The 8038-nt window shown below is 40.5% G+C and overlaps 1 pseudogene; it reads left to right on the forward strand.

Annotated features, from left to right (window-relative positions):
- The first annotated feature begins 1345 nt into the window (after window positions 1-1345).
- Window positions 1346-6337, forward strand: LOC103255219 (annotated as a pseudogene).
- The last annotated feature ends 1701 nt before the right edge of the window (window positions 6338-8038 follow it).

The raw sequence follows: 8038 nt of genomic DNA on the forward strand, positions 1-8038 counted from the left end.
GTCCATCTCGTCTACACAGGACATCTACAACAGAAACAAACTGCTTTCAAAGAATTAGGGTAGAGAGATCAAAGGAGGACTAAAGAATTTATTCTGAGCGTATGAGTTGCTTTTTAGATATCAGGGGAAAGTTGTTGGGTAGACAGACAGTGTCTCGAGTTTAGAAGGTGATTCCAGGCTTTAGATGGAAATGATGAAAATTTGAGAGTCATCAGCATGTGGATGGTATTTAAAACAACAACAGACTGGATGAGCTCACCTAGGGCATGATAGTAGAACTGGGAAACAGTCAAAGAACTGAGCCCTGGTATTTCAGTAATTAGAGGTTGTAGACATAAAGAGAAGCCAGCAAAGCCTTCTGAGAAAGAGTGTGTGTCTTGTGACCCAGGAAGAAAATCAAGAAAAGTGGTACCCTTGGAAGCCAAGTGAAGACAACACATGGTGAAGTGTAGAGCAATGACCAGGGTCAAACACTGCTGGCAGGTCAATGTTCTTTCTTTCCAGAAAGATTTATTCAGTAGAAAATTAAAAAGAGTTTGAGCCATGAGGAAAAAATCTGACTATAAATAAATTTAGGATAACCAACCACAAAATTTTGAATGATTTGTACATATTATTTGTTTTTAATGACTTTATCCAGCCTATTGACACATGTCTGCTGATATGCAACCAGGTATTATGGCTCTAAATTTCTAGTCCGCTTCTTTGTTTTAAATAATAGTAACCTTCTGTCAGTATCATCAGTTTGGCTTAACCTAAAAATACTTGTTTTTTGGTTTGGCAGATATGTATTGGGCCACCCAGGCATTTCCCCGGGTTCAGATGCCAGCACTTCCACCCTAGGACTGTCCTACAAGCCAGGATGGGAGATATAGGGCTGCCAACACGTCTTCCCTAATAGTGGGTGATGGCGGAAGATATAGCTGGCCACTGAAAGGTACATCAGCTCTCCTGGGTAACTGCCAGCAGCTGTTAGGCACCACCACCAACCCCACCTAGACTCTCCCTGGCTGTCTAGGTTTCAAGCCCCAAGGCTGACAAAAGAGACCTTATCTCTATCCATCTGGGTTCTGGGATACCAGGTCCTTCTTGTCTTCATGTGATGTTGCTGCTTTTCCACATTTAATATTTTAGAGGGGTTTCTCCCAGAGCTCAGGTGAGCCAGGTCTCTCTGTTATTATCCCGAGAGACACAGGACATCTCCAGGGTGGTGTGGAGAATAAGAAAGAGGCCTTAAATGGGATCGATTCGTCCTCTTTCCTTTCCCACCCTATTCATTTATTTTACTAAACAAGTCCCAAAAGAGGAAGTCTTCCTTTTCGAGTGAGGGTTCCGAGACTAGGAAATGAAAAAGAGGGAGAGCGACCCGTGTTTCAACCCTCAAAATGTGGTACTGCTTTCCAGTGCTGCCGGTACTGCTCTCCTCCATTTATAATGCAAGCGCCCATGTTTCTGAGGGTCTGCTCATTCATTCACCCATTTGCTCATCTTTGACACAAACACTTTGAGAGCAGAGCACCTTTTGCAGGCCCTGTTTTTCAAGTGTTCGTTGCACAGCCGGAATCGAGAGAGATTAAGTTGTTGACTCAGGGATCTTGCGTGCTAGTGAGGTAAGCAGAAGATACAAATGAAATTCCAGATGGAGACACCTGTTGGATACAGGCCAAGTGAGGGTTGGAGCCAGTTTTCTTGTGGGTGCATACGTAAGCTCTGTCAGTGCTCGCTTTGTGACCCTGAGTGCATTATTAACCTCCTGCATAAAATTGTGATAATCATGGTGTCTCGTATGGTTGCTGTAAGAACTGAAGCACTTAGAACCCTGAATAAGAGTTTTGCAGACACGAAAAGCACACAAGAAAAAGCTTGGCATATTCAGTGCCCTGCCACAAGGCTTGTGTGGCTGGAGTGATTAAGTGGAAGGGGATAAATTTGGGACGAAGGTAGCAGCCCAGGTTATGCTGACCTTTGCAGATTTCATTTTCGGTGAAATGTAAAGTTACGGAAGGGTTTCATTAAGAGTCTGCTTTGTGCTTTAGAATGATCGCACTAGCTTCCTTGTGAAGATACTTCCCAACGCTAACTCTGGCTCCATGTGAATGACTTCAATATATGTAAGCCTTAGGAATGGATAAATGTCAAATTCTTGTCACCTGGTTCTATTTAACATCAATTTGTTTCTTGGAAACAAACATCAGTTTGGATTTCTCTGATTTGGTTAATTAACTAAAAATCTGGAGGTGAAATCTTTGGCAAATGTCTATTTAGTATAATTCATACTCATTTGTCTCATTCTTGATTTAGAGTAGGCTCTTAATCCTACTTAAATACTTTCTATGCCTCCTAATTGTATTTTGTAAAAGGCAACACCTTGTAAAATATGTTTGGGTTTGTTGTATATCGTGACATAATGAATAAATCGAACAGTGTATCGTATACATCAAGGGACCAGTGAACAAAGAGGAATGTATTTAACACTTGGCAGGGTTTAACTTAGATAGGATTTTTCTATGTTGAAAGGAGCTTCAGTCCATCACTAGATTAATCAGCAAACATTAATCAAAGGGTAATTTTATCAAGGCAGTAAGCTAAGAGTTATTTTTTAATATGAAATATATATTCCACAAATACTCATTACACATTTCCTATGTGTCTAGCATTGTGCTTAGCACCATGAATGTGAAGGAAAATGTGATGTGACGAATGGAGTATTTGAAAGCTGGGTGACAATAAGCCCAGGGTGCTGGGAAGACATGCAGAAGAGTCGTAAACTCCCCGAGAAGTGGGTGCTTGCTTTTGACTGAACCGAGTCTAGAAACAACTCTTCTTTGATTCCAGTCACATCAGTCAGTTTATTTTTTCTGTCTGGTAGTAAAGTTGGAGTGACCATTGTCAGAGGTCAACTACTGATGTCCACGCCCTAATCCCTGGGACCTGTGCCTATTTCCTGACATAGCAAGAGGCGCTTTGCAGATGCGACCAAAATAAGGATTTTGAGTCGGAAAGGTCATCTTGGGTTATCCAGTGGGCCAAATGTGGTCACAAGGGTTATAACCACAGGAAGAGACAAGAGTCAGAGTTAGTAGTCGATGGAATGAGAGAAGAAAGAGGTTACAGAGAAGTGAGGAAGGGGTCCCAAGACAAGGAACACAGGTCATCTCTAGAGGCTAAAGAAGGCCAGGAAATGGATTTTCCCCAGAGAATGCAGCCAGGCCAGCATCCTTACTTTAGCTCACGGGGACTGATTTTGAAACTCTGGTGTCCAGAACTGAGAGATAATACATTTATATGGTTTTAACGCATTAAGTTTGTGGCAATTTGCTACCGCAGCCATAGGAAACTATTATTTCATGGCAGCCACTTGCAGCAGTAGTGGCTGTAATGAGACTCTTTCTGCCTACCTAAGAACAGAGAGGGCGGGACAAAAGCCAGAAAGTGGAGGTTCACCACTTTGCTTTGAATTGGTCTCACAGCTAGGAAGAAAGGATAGGCATACTGCTAAAATTTCTTGTCTGGGGAGTTCTGCAAACCACAAATTCCCCACGTTTTATTTCTACAAACCACATACACTGCCAACTGTGTTGTTTTCGTTGCTGTTAAGAGCATGAGTTAGCCACTGGGTGTGGAGAGGGGAAGACCCCAGCAGCTCTAGGGATGTTACTGGTGCCGGCACCAGGCAGGACCGAGTGGTGAAGGTTCCTGGTCTAGGGATCAGAGGGTCCCTTCCCCACAGGGAGGGCAGCCCGGCCAGCGCATCCTCGGGCCGGGGGCCAGCAGGACTCGGGACAGGGGCTCACCTGTCACCTGTCGCACCCACGCTCGTTCCCGGTGGAACATCGCTGTGGACCGTGACCAGATATAATCGGTGATCATAGCTTTCCTCTGTCAGTTACTTCTTGCCAACTCCTTGGGATGTGAAGAGAAAGTGCCTGGTGTCATACCTAGTGAAAAGAATGGGCTTCCAAGAGGCAATCCATCAAAGAAAAGCAGACCTTCCTTAAAGTTATTTTTTTTCAGAAAAAGGAAACTGAGAGATCTTTGGATTTCACAGATTCTTGAGAAAATGGAGAAAAAGCTTCTGAATAGAGGGGATCTGAAACTGATCAAGTTGTTCCCTCAGCACACTCCTCACCTGTGAACTGTGAGAGGAGAGACAACTTGTCACCATGGGGGGGACTGAGTCATCTCGGCTGTACTTGTTATCTTAATAGTATACTTCAGGTGTGTATTTGTCCTGGTTTTAAATCTGGAGTAAAGCACTCATTTAACATTATTTCGAGGGAGAAAGAAACTCTGAAGGATGAAGCCAGTCAAAAAGATCAGGGAAATTGCAAAGAAGAATCTTCGGTAAGTTATGAACTGCTAAGAGGTTTACGGTCCTTAATTCCTTCAGCTGAACAGCTTCAGACTAACTTCCTCTTACATCTAGAGAAATGCAGTGATGAACTTGTCACTCCATCGAGGCAACCGCTCAATACACGCAGGAAACTCAACCCTATGGGTACAGGAGATCTACAGCATGACGCTCAGGAAGTATTACAGTGTGTTTTGGGAAACATTCAAGAAACCTGCCAACTCCTAAAAGAAGAAGTAAGAGAATGTGGCAGGATCTATTACAGTAGAAGGAAAACCTCATCAGAAAGAGGAAATGAGTGATATTAACAGCACGGGGATTGACAGTATGAAGCATTCTGAAGACTATAAAGAAAAAACTCCCAAAAGGAAATGGGAAAAGAAAAACTGACACTGAATTTGGTAACATGAAGTAAAAAGTTAAGGTATCCAAGACAACCAATCATTGGAAGAGAACCAGAGGCAAACTAGATCAAAAAGGAAAGCTACAGGTGATACATTAGAGATTCCTCCTAAAATAATTCCTAAGTATATATTTCTGAAAATGAGAGTGTAAAACCCTCACGACAGAAATCAAGAGTTAAAATAAATTGGCTAAAGTCTGCAATTAAGCAACCCAATTCTGTAGTCTGAGGAAAATAGCAACAAATCATGGATCCAAGGAACAATCTAAATAAAGTGAATATGATCTTTAAGAAGACTTGGAGAAACGCGAGAGTGAGAATGCAACTAATGGTTGTGGACTTGAATCTCCGGGAAATAATGTTAAACCTGAAATGTTAATGAAGTGAAACCCATAAACAAAGGCACGGAGAAAATTGGTTTTGAAGTCGTGGAGAAATTATTTCAAGGTCAGCTGGTGTTAAGGACGCTTTGCTTGGAATGAGAAAGTTGAACAGAAAGAAGATATTTTCAAGACATCAGTGTGCCAGGACGAGAAGATGAGCTTTCCAAAGTAAAGGAGAGTTCTGAAATTTTTCCAAAGCCAAAAACCAGAAAAGAAGACCCTGAGAGGGGCAATTTCACAGTTTGCTTCAGTAGAGAAGACTGTAGGAGAAGATAAATATTTCTGTGAAAATAGCAATCATTATACTGAAGCTGAACGAAGTCTTTTGTTTGACAAAATGCCTGAACTTATAACTATTCATCTGAAGTGCTTTGCTGTTGACGGCTTGGAGTTTGATTGTTCTTGTGGTGGACGTTCCAAGACCAATATTTCTTTATTGACACCTCTTAAAATGCCATTGAAAGAATACCACACAAAGCCAACTACCAACAGCTCTGGATTATTTGCATTTGTGATGCATAATGGCATTATGATTAGAAGTGGGCATTACACTGCTTCTGTCAAAAAGATAAGGGAAATTGCAAAGAAGAATCTTCAGTCACTGACCTTAACAGTTTAGAACTAGATAAGGAGTATGTTGTGGTTGATCCAATGTGTGAGATTGGTAAGCCAGAACCACTGAATGAGGAGGAAGCAAGAGATGTGGTTGAAAATTACGATGGTGAAGACATGTTGGTTAGAGTTGGTGGACACACACCGTTGAGCAAAGTTCTGAACAACAACAACTAATTAGAGGTTGTTGGACTTCTTGGAGGACAAAAGAACAGAGCCGATGATACAAGGCAACTAAACCTGATAAGGTTGTCAGTACAGCACTTGCTGGAAATAGAAATTGTCAGACTAACAAGGCTTAATAAGATCCATGAATTGGAAAGAAACAAAGAATCTGGTGACCAAATGGGCATTAACATTAGGATCTGAGAACAGAATTTCCTGTGGAGTGCAAAGCTTAAAGGAGCATGACAGGAAGTGGTTGCTTTTTATCATTCTGAAGTTAAAGTTACTGAAGAGAAGGACTTTTTGAATTCTCTTTTCCCTTCTACATCCCCTACTTCTACTCCTTACCTGGTGTTTTATAGGAAATTATACCGTGAATTTTCCTTGTGTATATGTGAAACAGACCTGCACAAACATTTGTAAAGTTGATTACATCAGAGTCTTTAGGCTATCTTTTGAAACTATTGGATATTATTGGTTGCTCTAGGTTTTTATATAAATGGCAACATTTGAATTACTGAAAACCACGTTAATTTTTAGAATTCTTTTTCCTTAGTAGTGAGTAGTGATGCTGCTGGGAACAGATTTGTACAGGTTCTAAATGGAATGATCCCAAATGGAAGCATTTAAACACTTTTGGATTTACAATGATCTTTTGTGTTTGTTTTTTTAAAATAAAGTACTTGTATTCTACATATTTGGAGTGCATGATGTTTATAGGTCCTGTGTTTTTCACCTAAGAAGCAGAATCTCATTGAGTACGTTTTGTTTCATAAGAGTCATGAAGCCAAATCTTTGATGGGTTGTGTCAGAGGCACAAAGGCTAGAATGTATCACTTAGAAAAGTGTCTCAGAAAACCTAGACAGGCCTCTTCTAGCCTCACAAGAATGATATATGTATTTATGAAGATGATTCTGTATTCTAGTAGATCCTTTTGGGCATGGACTAATTTGTATCTTTTCATATTTGTGTCCTGCACAATCTGTATATAGTATATCAAAGTTAGAGGTGTGACCCTAAGTTTAACTTTTTTAAAAAACTGGGAGGTCAATAAAATTTAAACTGCTTAACAAAATAATAATAATAATAAAAGAATGAGTTACCTTAAGGTAATCATGCTTTTTATGTAGTCTTAAAAGTCATGACAGGGCAAAGTCAAAGAGAAAAGTTCATTTAATGGTACACAGTATATGTCAGAGATATATCATAATAATTTACTTACATTTATTAGGACGGGGTATTTCAGAGATGACAAAAACAAATCTATTATAGATTCTGCCCTTAGAGGATCTGCAATCACCAAATGGAAGTGCTCGTAATTTAGTTTCATGGAAAGCACAATAAGCTGGAATCAGCTTGTGGACACTGGAGACTCTGCCTAATCAGGGAATCTGGCCTTTACTGGTAATGGAGGCCACCCAATGTGTTAACACCTGCTCTTAGAGCCGTTATCCTGGAAGCAACATGTAGGATGGATTGGAGAAGTAAAAATAGAGAAAACGGGGAGGATCAGGAAGAGTCAGCTGAAATCACTGAGAGCAGTAGTGGTGGAAATGGAAGGGAGAGAACACACAGACTCAAAGTCAAGGAGTCTTTGACCCAATCAACCCAATCATGACTGAAAGAAATAGTAAATCCTCGATTTCATGGTGATCAAGTTTCAAAACTATGTTTGAACTATCTGGTGCATAAAGTAGAACATTATGAGATGAAAAATAGCTTTGATTGTAAAGAATAGATAAATAACTAAGCCAAAATAGATTTACTGTCAACCAGCTGGAACAGATCTACTTCATCTCACCCGTGCCGTATGCCATGACTCTTATCTGAGGCTTCACCTTCACCCATTCCTGAAGTTTATTTTTTAGATAACATTGGCATGCTCATTTTACTCCTTTTTGGACATTTTGCTCTTTTTGTCTTGGCCTCTGTCCTGTCACTCTTTCCTCCTCTTTTCTGACATCTACCTGTGATCATTTCTCTTTGTGTTTCTTCATGATCATGTTGCCAAGCCCCTAAACTATTGTCATTTCTCAGCTTCTGCTTTTTGTCCATTGCTTTTCTGACTTTGTGTGCCCTCTTTGGCCAAACATACTGACTTTTTACACTGTAATCCTTTAGAA

The sequence above is a fragment of the Carlito syrichta genome, unplaced genomic scaffold, assembly GCF_000164805.1.
Source record: "Carlito syrichta isolate Samal-C Ts95f unplaced genomic scaffold, Tarsius_syrichta-2.0.1 Scaffold287939, whole genome shotgun sequence".
Taxonomy (NCBI): Eukaryota; Metazoa; Chordata; class Mammalia; order Primates; family Tarsiidae; genus Carlito; species Carlito syrichta.